General features: G+C 40.2%; 1 protein-coding gene across 5 annotated transcripts in view; it reads right to left on the reverse strand.

Moving 5' to 3' along the window:
• Window positions 1-12,394, reverse strand: part of EFR3A (EFR3 homolog A) — a 160,068-nt gene that overhangs the window by 112,257 nt on the left and 35,417 nt on the right. The window lies entirely within an intron of this gene.

Here is a 12,394-nt window from a genome sequence, read left to right on the forward strand (position 1 = left end):
ATGGCCATTCTTATGTTTTTTATGAGGGTATTACTAAATTTAAATCCATTATAAAGACTCTTCTCACAGATGCCTTGGTGCAGCGAAGACTGTTTGAGTAGAAATTCCACTTATGGTTAAATATTTAGAAGGGTTTTAAAAAAAAAAAAAATGCATTCCTATGTCCTTGCATTATTTTATCCTTTTGTCTCCCACATGATAGTCACTTGTGGCAGACTAAAAGAAACATCCACTGAAGTGCTTTTAGAAGCCCCTTCAAAACTATTATAAATCTACCCATGCTAGATTTGAATGGTATTCTAATTATTGACTACTCAGTTTTACAGAGTAAAAATACTGAACTGCATGGGGATCGCAGCTTAGTTTGTCCAAAAAGCTGACCACATGACTAAATCCCATTATATTGCAAATCACAAGAGTAAAACCCCAATCCACTGAATTTGGTATAATGAAAAGTTATATAACAAAGTGAAATATTTAACTGTAATCCATGAACAGAAACATCTTAAATTTAAACTGGCTTTAATATAGAAAGCTTAATTAATGCACACTGCAAGTTTTAGGGTTTGATTTTTAAATTAAGACCGCTACAAAGAAGTTCTGAACAGCCAAATAGCATTTTTCTCCCTTAGTTAAAAAATAGGTAAGTAAAAAAAATTGTGCCTCTATCACATGCCAGAAGTTTTTTTCTTGGCCTCTTACCTATAAGAATCCCTGTCAAAATCTTACAGTTTGGACAGAGAAGATCTTTTCATTAACAATCTGAACAAAGAGTGTGTCCACTCACTCACTGTTATTCTGATATTACCTAGGCTCTTTTATGGCCCCTCCCCATCAGCCCAAGTGCCTCCCAAGAATTAAAAATAGAAGCAACACTCTCCATCCTTCACAGTCTTGAAAAAAACAACTTGATTAGTTTATAGGTTCTGTTTGCTTGCTCATGTTAGTGTGTGAACGGATGTGTTTTGTGTTTATGAAGAAACTGAGGGAAAAACTGAAGAAATTAGGTTTGCAGTGAATTCTGAAAGTACCAGTAGTTTGTTTCATGGTCATTCTTCTCTCTCCAGTGAGTGAGTTCCCTAGTCTATCTCCAGCTCCTGTAAAAGCTGAGTTTCTGGTACTAACTAGTTTTCTTCACTGGTAAAAATGTTCAGCATACAACTAGAGCTCAGCAGTTCTGAGAAATCATGGACAAGGAGGGAGTACTGATCTCTTAAGATCATAGAGAATTTTCAATATCCATACAGAGAAGTTGAATTTATCTTTGTATTCAATGGGATCCAGAGCAAAGCACAAACATCTATTTAACTGAGGGTACATCTACACTACAGGGGGGAGTTGATTTAAGATACGCAAATTCAGCTACGTGAATAGCGTAGCTGAATTAGACGTATCACAGCCGACTTACCCCGTTGTGAGGACGGCGGCAAAATCGACTTCTGCCGCTTTCTGTCGGCGGCGCTTACTACCACCTCTGGTGGTGGAGTAAGAGCGCCGATTCGGGGATCGATTGTCGCGTCCCAACGGGACGCGATAAATCGATCCCCGAGAGGTCGATTTCTACCCGCCGATTCAGGCGGGTAGTATAGACCTAGCCTAAGATTATTGCCAAAGAAGAGATTCACTGCAATGATCTCATTCACTAACCAGTGGAAAAAACAGCACTCTGGCAAACTTATTCTAGTTGCTTATAAGCATGAATTCATGTTTCCTCCACAAATTACATGTTTTAATTTTATTTTTGACTACAAGTACTGTATGGACTGTTTTAATAATAAGAAATTTGAATGCTAACTAAATACCCCGATATTTAAATTCACTAACTGCTTCAAAAAGCTTTCTGGCATCCAGTTGCATCGGTGATTATAGATTTTTTTTTTAATATTTCCTTTGTAAACCATGCATGAAGTTTTTAAAACTTCACACTTTCCCAGTGGCATTTATTTTTCAGGAATATGCTCAAAAGTAAACAATGGTAGTGGTTAGTGTTGCTTCTCAGCTTGCATTGGAACAGTTTGCTGCAACTCTTTTCAACTCAAGATAAAATTAGAAAAAAATGGCAGAAGCCAACAACATTATGCTAAGATAATTAAAGGAGTTTAGACTTTCCATCCTTCCCTGCAGGGCTGCACTTTGATATGGTGAAATGCTTGCAGACAGGGATGCAGGCCCAAAATTGGTCTTTGGACTCATCTCAGGACCTACAATATGTTACTGCAACTCATCTGTTGAACTCGATGGGAAACTCCACCAAACTTTCCATGAAGACATATGATTGTCACCACATTCTGAGTTGATCAGTAATTGTTTGCTACAAGTCAGAAGTTAAAATAATCACTTTAAATGAATGTCAACAGTTCTAAATAAGGTCTATTCAATGCTACTATCTTAAGCAGTCTTGAAATGCATACTGAATGGCTATTAGGAAAAGTCTTCAATCAAGCTCAGAGCTGAAGCATAAAAACTCACGTATGGTGCATAATGACAACTGCACCCGCAGATGTGAAAACTTGTTATGGTTCATAGGCCTGTAAAGCTCCAAAATACTCAACAGTTGGAAATCTTTTTACTAACAGTAATTTAGAAAAGTCATTCAATGTTATCCTCCTAGTAATGAAATCAGAGCTTTCCTTCAACCAGATGACTCACTCACCTGAGAATCTTTTGTTATGTGAAAAATGCTAGGCTTTTGCTCGGGACCATGAAATAGAAGATTTTTAATTTATAGGCACGGTTACATGACAAATGAAAGCTCTCCATTTTAGTTTTATAAGCTTCAGCAGTCAAAGTCCGAATTCTCTACCCTAATCCAAACAAGTGTAATATCATCCTTTTGACAAAGTTGGCAATTTTGTCAAAATACCAGTGAATATGGGGAGGTGCAAGTAGACATGAACTTCACCATAATGTCACACCAGGCATCCCAGGAAATTTTATTTTCATTTTTGTTTCTCAGAACTTTGTGCTACAAATACCTTTATAAGTGTCTCAGTTTAGAAACCTCTGTGCCAAATTCTTTGGAAATGTTATTATACCAGAGAAAATATCTTAACATGTATCATGCAGGAGTTGAAAAGGAAGATTAGGCAGATTGTGTGACTGTCATTGGGTAAGGATCACAAAAGACAGACAAGTATTTTAACAGATATCAAATGCATAAATTACTGATCTTGAAAAATCTCAAAACACAGATGCTCTGCTTCCAGAAATCCTGAAAAAGAAAATAACCCTTCTTTTTTCTGTGATCCAGAATTAACAGGACAGACTCGTTTATTCTCTTCCAGGCATCTAGGAACCAATACCTCACTGCCTTTGTGTACCTTTACTGTCCATCCATAGCTGAAAGTGAACTGGCTGGTTTCTTGTGTAACTCACCAAGAAGAAAGGTTCAAACTAAGACTACAGACCTGTCTCTTACTCTTACCTTAAGCAGGCATCTGTATCAACATTGTCAGAACAAAGAAAAAATTAAATTTGTTCTCTGGCCTAGTTACTACCAATACTACCAGTCTGGAAGGCACTAAAGAGCAGAAGATGGAGTGAGTCTGTGCTCATCTTCACTTCACCATTGCTAGATGATTTGATATAGACAAAGGAAAATTGACAGTTATTAAACTGCCATCACAGCTTCCTACAGCACCTTCATTTTCCTTAGAGATGGCCTTTCCAAGTGGTGGCCCAACTCAGGCTAGCCCAATCCAGCCATCCATATCTTGAGAGACCTGATATGCTAACAGCTTAGCGGTGTATGGCTGCAGGCTGCTCCAAAGGCAATAGGTTAGTCTGGATCCCAGACTTCCAGTTGCAATAAGATTTTTGTTTTGTGTTATTTTTTTAAGAAATAAACTAAATTTCAGCAGCAGATCTCACCTTCCGTCTATCTCACACAAATGGCACATTAAGAATATGTTGTGACAAACCCATCCCCCCATATGCACAACTACTTAGATAATACACAGTGCTCTGCATATAGTTTTACAAGTCTTCTCACTCCCCAAGATGGAGATCAATTACACAGGCTAAATGCAAAAGATAGCAAGATGCTCTATAGATTTCATTTGACCTCTTTCTATACTCTGAATTTTACAACAAGCTAATCAATTATGTATTTTATTTGCTTAAACAGTCCTTGCTGCAAAACAAAGTATGTATCCATATTACCCAAATCATACACAGTATTTGAAGATTTAGCCTTCTCAACAGCTTTACTTAAAAGAATTACTGCATTTCAGGAGTCTAACCTTGAAACAGCTTCATTCAAAGAGAAACCACTTTTTTAAACATAGATTGTCATTCCTTACAAGCAAATAACTTGCACCTACATCTTTCTGGATTCAAAAGGCAATACTATTGCTATATAAGGAAATTCTAATACTACACACAAAGTAGTGAGAAACTTAACAGTAAATTAAATTTAACAACTTAAATCAAGTACAAAAACGCATAGCTCACATAAGGTTTAATATTAAGTATCTTCAATCAAATGTTTCTTTCAAATCTACTGAGCAATTCAAATGAATCCCCAGTGCATGTTTCATCTTCTCGATGGTCTCTTAAGAGTTTCAATCCATTATATAGAAATATTCAATTACCTCAAGTTCTTTCCTTCTCCAATTACATTCCTTTGCTCAGTTCTGCTGGCTGCTCTACTTTCCTGCCATTGACCGTTCCTCTCCCTCACTCCCCAGTGTTTCTCTTGATTCCCTCATACACATTTTTATCCTGGTTTACTTATTTCTTTCAACCCATTGATTGTTTTTCCTTCCCACAGCATTTCTCCTTTCCTACTACTGAGTGAGTCAGCACCTTGAAATCTCATGCCTTTCTAAAAATCCATGTCATAAGAGCCTCTAGACCTCAGATCAGCAGGTCTGTACAGAGTTGCCCAAGTGTCATGCACTTTGCTTCTTAGGCCTTGGCTACACTCACTTGTGAAGCACAAGTGTAGTTGCGCCACCAGCGCTGCGAGGGGAATAGCTTGCAGCGCCACCTCTCTGAGGGGAGTAGCTTGCAACGCTGCGAGCGAGCGTGCAGCGCTGCAGGCGCTGATTACACTGGCGCTTTACAGCGCGCTGCGCTCGGGGGGGGTGTTTTTTCACACCCCTGAGTGCAGCAAGTGCAGCGCTGTGAATTGCCAGTGTAGCCAACGCCCTAGATTGTAATACCACTAATATAACAAACGTTAGGGCTACCATACGTCCAGGTTTCCCCGAACATGTCTGTCTTTTCGCTCTTTAAATAGCCGTCCGGGAGGGATTTCTAAAAATCTAGAAATGTCCGGGATTTCCCCCCGGTCGGTTATTTATTGACCGAAAAGCGGCTGACAGGGCGGCCGAGCACCGCTCGCATTGGGGCCTCGGCAGCCAAAACCCCCTCCCAGCTCCCCCCATCCCCTGCAGCCTTAGCACGCCGCCCGGCAGCGCTGGGGGGCAGGGCTGTGCGCCTGTGAGGGAACGCGGCGGTGGGGCTGGCAGTGGCGGCCAGAGCCCCTCCCCCACTTCCCCCTCCTCCACAGCCTCAGCACACCGCTCGGCAGCGCTTGGGCAAGGTGGGGCAAAACACCTGCTCTAAGCTGAGCGGCACGGTAAGGGGGCCAGGGAGTTGGAGAAGGGGGTCAGTCAGCAGACAGGGAGCGGGGGGGGGAGGTTGGATGGGTTGGGATGCTGGGGAGGGGGCTATCAGGGGGCAGGAAGTGGGAGGGAGTGGCTAGGGGGCAGGGCTACCCCTCAATGGAGTGTCCTCTTTTTTTAAAGTTCAGATATGGTAACCCTAACAAATGTGAAAATAGATCATGCAAACTAGGGCATATTAGCATATCTTCAGTGTAATACTTTTGTCAAGGTTGATCAAGTCACAATATAATGCAGAATCAATCATTCATCTTAGAGCAAGAAAGAAATATGCATGCTATAAAACACTCCAAGGAAACAAGAAGTGGGACAGCTAAGCATAGGGGACAGGGCGGAGATTAAAGAATCTAGGCATGGTCCAACATGTAAGCAAATACTTTGGTTCAGTTTTTAATAAATATAATGAGGAGCTTAGGGGTAATGGCAGGGTGGTTAACAAATGAGGATATGGAAGTAGAAATTACCACAATCTATGTTTGTACAAAATTATTAAAATAAATTCTTAAGTTTGTAGTGTTGTAGCCATGCTGGTCAGAGGGTCTGGGACAGACAAGATGGAAGATGTAATTTTTTTTTGGACTAACTTCTGATAGTGAAAGTCAAGCTTTACATACCTTCAAACCTTGTCTTTCTCCAAAGAAGTTGGTCCAATAAAAGATTAACTCACCCACCTTGTGTCTCTAATAGAATTTTTACTTTTTCATGGATAAAGTCAATTTTCCAATTAAAAAGGAATAGAATTAGATTTTGAAATTAAACACACACATTGGCATCACCATGAAGATACGAGTTATATAGATGCTTAGGGTATGAACCCATGTTCATGTTTTTATAGTTGTTTTCTTTATGTACGAAGATTGATATTTTAAAGTTGAAAGAACCAGGAAACAAAGGGTGAAGATCGGAGACTAATTTACCTTGAAAGGTTCTTAGAATGAATATCTTGGATCTGACATTTCCAGCCTGACATATGGTCAAAACTTAGTTTTCACCATGGTAACAGAGCAGTATTGATTAAAAGATTTGAATTCCTTGTCAGTTTTTAAATGGTCAGGTTTGTTTAGGTGGCATTCTTTTGTGTACATTCTCCTATGAAGTCAGCAGCTTAAGCTATCACCACTATAATTGTGTTTTCGTTCATCATTTCACAAATCCATTTCTACAGACTCCTATTTTGGTTTGCAAACAGTGAGAATAAACAGTCAAATGGCAACTGCCACTTGCATTTCACTGTCCCTCGCAATTTAAGGCTCAATTCTGCCAAAATTTACATGAGTTTAACTTTAGTCACATGAGTAGTTTCACCAACTTCAAAAGGACTATGCGTGTAAGTTATGTATGTTCAAGTGTTTTTAGAATCAGACCCTCTTTTTGTACAAGCCTCAAGTTGTGTGTTTTTGAAAGACTGAGGAGAAAAACAGTACTTCTTGGAAGAACACAAAGGGTGTGTGAAGTTGGTAGGTGCTCACTGGGAAGAGGTGAGGGGAAGTGGTGAAGAGAAGACCACGAAGGAGTGCTATTTAGTTAGATTTAACATTTGTTTTTGAGCGGGTGTGCACCAGTGTTCCCTCTAATTTTTCCCACACATGTGAGGAATGAATTTTGTTATGTGCACCAATATGGAGGTGATGTGTGACACATCACCTCCATATTGGTGCACATAACAAAATTCATGTGGCAGGGGAGGGGCTGAGGGGTTTGGAGTGTGGGAGGGGGGCTCAGGGCTGGGGCAGAGGATTGGGATGCTGAGGGAGAGGGGGATGGAGGGCTCCAGGGTGGAGCAGGGGATGAGGGTTTTAGGGCTAGGGCAGAGGTGCGGGCTCTGGCTAGGGGTGAGGGCTCTGAGGTGGGGCAAGGGATGAGCTGTTTGGGATGCAGGCTGCTCGGGCGCTACAGCAGAGAGAGAGAGAATGAACGGACTTCCACCAGCTCTCTCCCCACACAGCAGCACCTGGGCTGGGGGTGGGGAGGGAGAGGCACCTCTCCCCCGTCGCGGCAGGTCTGTGTTGGAGCTGGGTTGGGGCTGGGGGAAGGGCGCCCCTACTCCCCATGCTGAGGGAGAGGCGCCTCTCCTTGCCGCAGCAGGTCCATGCTGGGGAAAAGGTGCCTCTCCCCGCCGCAACCCTGAGAACCTGCGTGGGGCTTAATAGGCAGCTGCACAGCCAGGCGGCTTAGAGGGAATTTAGCTGTGCACACCTAGAGACATTTGGCTACATTTTCCAAATTAAGAAATAAATCAAAATATACTGAACATATAGGTATATATTAGGGCTGTGAAGCGATTAAAAATATTAATCGCGATTAATTGCGCTGTTAAACAATAATAGAATACCATTTATTTATATATTTTTGCATCTTTTCTACATTTTCAAAGATATTGATTTCAATTACAACACAGAATACAAAGTCTACAGTGGTCACACTATTTATAATGAAAAATAATATATTTGCTCTGTAAAAAAAATAGTATTTTTCAATCCACCTCATACAAGTACTTTAGTACAATCTCTTTATCGTGAAAGTGTAACGTACAGATGTAGATTTTTTTGTTACATAACTGCACTCAAAAATAAAACAATGTAAATGTAGCGCTACAAGTCCACTCAGTCCTACTTCAGCCAATCGCTCAGACAAACAAGTTTGATTACAATTTGTAGGAGATAATGCTGCTCGTTTCTTGTTTACAATGTCACTTGAAAGTGAGAATACCTGTTCACATGGCACTGTAGTAGCCGGCATTGCAAGATATTAACGTGCCAGATGCACTAAAGATTCATATGTCCCTTTATCCTTCAACCACCATTCCAGAGGACATGCGTCCATGCTGATGATGGGTTCTGCTCGATAATCAAAAGCAGAGTGGACAAATGCATGTTCCTTTTCATCATCTGAGTCACATGCTACCAGCATAAGGTTGATTTTCTTTTTTGGTGGTTCAGGTTCTGTAGTTTCCGCATCAGAGTGTTGCTCTTAAGACTTCTGAAAGCATGCTCCACACCTCATCCCTCTCAGATTTTGGACGGCACTTCAGATTCTTAAACCTTGGGTCCAGTGCTATAGCTATTTTTACAAATCTCACATTGGTACCTTCTTTGAGTTTTGTCAAATCTGCTGTGAAAGTGTTCTTAAAACAAACATGTGCTGGGTCATCATCTGAGACTGCTATAACATGAAATATACGGCAGAATGCAGGTAAAACAATACAAATTTAAGTCATGTATTTTTTTTTAATGAGCATCATCAGCACGGAAGCGTGTCCTCTAGAATGGTGGCCAAAGCATAAAGGGGCATACGAATGTTTAGCATAATTGTAATCAAAATAATAAAATGAGCACTGTACACTTTGCATTCTGTGTTGTAACAAAAATCAATATATTTGAAAATGTAGAAAAATATTCAAAATATTTAACAAACAATAGAATACTAATTTAAATTTAACAGTGCAATTAATCGCCATTAATCAACCGCCCTAGTATATATGTTTATGTAGATATTCTGGCCATATTTTTAATGTTAATACATAGATACAAATTCCAATTTGCCACTGTACACTGAATACATAAATGTGAAATTTATAGCAGAGAGATTCACAAAACAGATTTAATCTGGTCATGGGCATACAGAGAAGATAATCAGATGAGAACCAAGTTACAGACAGAAGGGACATGTGGTAATTTAATATGGTTAGAAATTGGGCATACCAACAAAAAGGTAAAGATTCCCTAGTTAATGGCCTATAAAGATCATACTTCAAGAACGGACACAAAAATGAGATCATAGCGTGAAGGAGCTCTAAAAATGTGAAAATGTGCAGATTCCCATGGATTCCAAGGCGGGAAGGGACCACTGTGATCATGCAATCTGATCTCAATGTGATTCAATGAGGTAAACAGTAGTCAGCTACTCTAAGATGCACCTTGACCACCTTACTACCTTTTATCTCTTTTTCCCCAAAGGAGATACTCATTGAACCAGCTACTGGACCTTAGAACTCAATGACTTGAGCCACTGACTGACCAGGAACACATACTCCAGATTAGTTTCACTGTTCAGCTAATACGTCTAGTACAAACACTGATGTGTCCTTACCTGAATACTCACTTAGGGCCCAAGTCAAGATGCCACTTAAACATGTATTTACATCTATGCCTATTCATGGCCATATTTAAGCAAGTGCTTTAGTCCCAATGACTTCAGTGCTAAATAAAATCTGATAGAAACAATCTGCTTCACTTTTTCCTTCTGTTTCTTGAGGGAAGGGCACAATTGGAAAGAGAGGCCCACGAGAATGCTGGATGGTCTGTTTCTTTGGCCCTCTGCAAAAAACTTTCATCTACACCACAGTGAAATTCTGTTTCTAAGGAAGGATACCCTGATGTAATCTAGATACCTGCAACTAAGCAGATCAGCTTTCAACCTGAGACAGTGACCTTCACCATCTCACCTGCTTCAAATCCTGTTTGAACCTGATTCCAGGCCAGATATGTGTCCTCACAGAATTCCTTCCTAAGCTCCTGACCTTTCTTTTGGAGAAGCAAATTTATAAAGGTAGGAGCCTTCTTCCATGACTTCATCTGGACATTGGTCAGAAAGAACTGGTAATTCATGTTACACAGTTGCAGCAATAGGCTGGTAAACTGTATGTCCTGATGAACCCCATATTGCAGTTCACTATCATGGGGGTACTGTACCATTGGTGTGGCCAGTCTTCTAGTTGTGGTTGCCTTCACCACTAAGCTCTCACATGGAGATGGGGGCAAAAGCTGCACTTTTCCCTCAACTGCCTTTGAGACGAAGACAGCTGTGTGAAGGCTCTACCTTGATTTCCTCTATTATCTAGTAAAAATAGACTGCAAAGTCACAGCAACCCAACTGAACAAAGGTTCAATGGCGAGATACCTTCCATTTAGAGCTTTTCAGATTTCTGAACTGATTTAAGCTCAAAAATAAAAAAGTGACCGCATCTGTAAAGAAACTGGAAGACAGCACCTTCCTTGGGGAGTTATTGTCTTGTTGTTCCTCAGCAGAAGTATTTGATGTCCAAGTGCTCCAGATCATCTGAATTCAAATAGTAGCCCACAGCAAAAAGACTCTGCATACCTCAAATCAAGTGGCTGGAATCATGTAGGGAATGGGGGATCCTGAAGCATCTTAAGCACTTCTTGAAGTTCCAAAACTGGCTGATTCAAGAGGTCCAGGGAATGCAAACACTGAAGCTCCAAGTTACCGGCTTAAAGAATGAATGTGACTGAGCATGGAAGAGCTACCAGGCACCAACAACCAGTGGCATCTGAATCCAAGGCACGCACCAAATCACCACGGGAATCTATCAAAGCACTCAAGTGAAAGGTTTCAACAATCATACCACATCTGACTGGAAGATACCCAATGAGGAACTGTTAGGATCTAAAGAAAAGCTGGAGCAATGGCCAATGAGGCAGGCCACTCACTGACCACAGTCAAGAAGGAACTCACTAGAACATTTGAAAGGTAGTATTTACACTCTGCACAGTATGGCACCACACATCTTCTGCCCTCAAGAATCAAAACCCTCACAACTAGGGAGTTCCATTAGCCTCACATTAAGGATCCGAGATGAAGTGTGGGTCCCACAAAGATGGAGTTATTGAGAAAATGAGGTCTTATTAGTTTGGAGATTTTAAAGATATCTAGTTGACTGAAGAAAGGTTTCCCTTAATAGCTTGTATTCCACTACTTCATAGGTTTTAGTGACACTTTTTAAAGGGAGAAAGAAAATAAAGCAGAGCTCTAATTATTTTATGGTGCCTCCTTGTGAATTTACAGTTTGACAATTGTATGGTACTGCTGTTTACAATTTCATTACTCTGCAAGTCTTGATCTATTCAATGGTTAATACTCCTGTGACGTATGCTCTCAGTTCCAAACTTCTGACTAACAAAGATCAGGTGACTAACGCCTTCCATTTGTGACTTCACAGCATCTCCACAAAAATACACTTCACTACAGACATTCATTACCCAATCTTTCAAGCTCTTGGGTTTCCTGGCTTTCTGGACACGCTTTTGTTTTGCTCTTCAAAACCACAATTCCTCTGGCATTCAACCTCTCTCTCACTCCTCATCTTATTTAACAGCTTAAAGAAAATTTTAAATGGTTGTTCCAAACATTAGATGGACACGTTTTTTGATTCAGTCAATAGCAAAAATTATTCTGGATATAAAAATGAATGATAAAGAATCAAACAATATTATTCACCAAACTCTCAAATGTACGTAGAGATCAACTACATTGAGATTTTTTTCCCCAGGTAAGTATATATACACAATTAAACCAAGAGAAATTTTCAGCAGTTTCAGGTGGGAAAACTTAGTTTTTTATAGTGCTATCATATTCACAGTATTCTAGCACCTAGGGAAACACAGGTCTCCAAAAAAACAAACATTTTTATCTTAAATTGAATCAGGGTGATCGAAATTATCATCATAGGCGGGGGAAGTCTGCTATTTGAATTTGGCTTGCGGGAAATCAACATCCATCACTGAAATCTCCATATTCCCCGTCACTATCATAGCCTGCCTTTCTGACAGATATTGTTCAACATTGGGCATGTATAAATCGCATCTTACTTCCCACCAGAATTCTAGAATATACAATTTCTGCCATCATGCTGTCATCTGATAAAAGATTAAAATGAATAATGATGTAGGTCTAAGTCCAACATAAAAGTGAATAATTTGTAGCAAAGAAAAATGGTCTATACTGAAAATCTTTAATGTTGGGAA

This window comes from Malaclemys terrapin, chromosome 2 (assembly GCF_027887155.1).
Source record: "Malaclemys terrapin pileata isolate rMalTer1 chromosome 2, rMalTer1.hap1, whole genome shotgun sequence".
NCBI lineage: Eukaryota > Metazoa > Chordata > Testudines > Emydidae > Malaclemys > Malaclemys terrapin.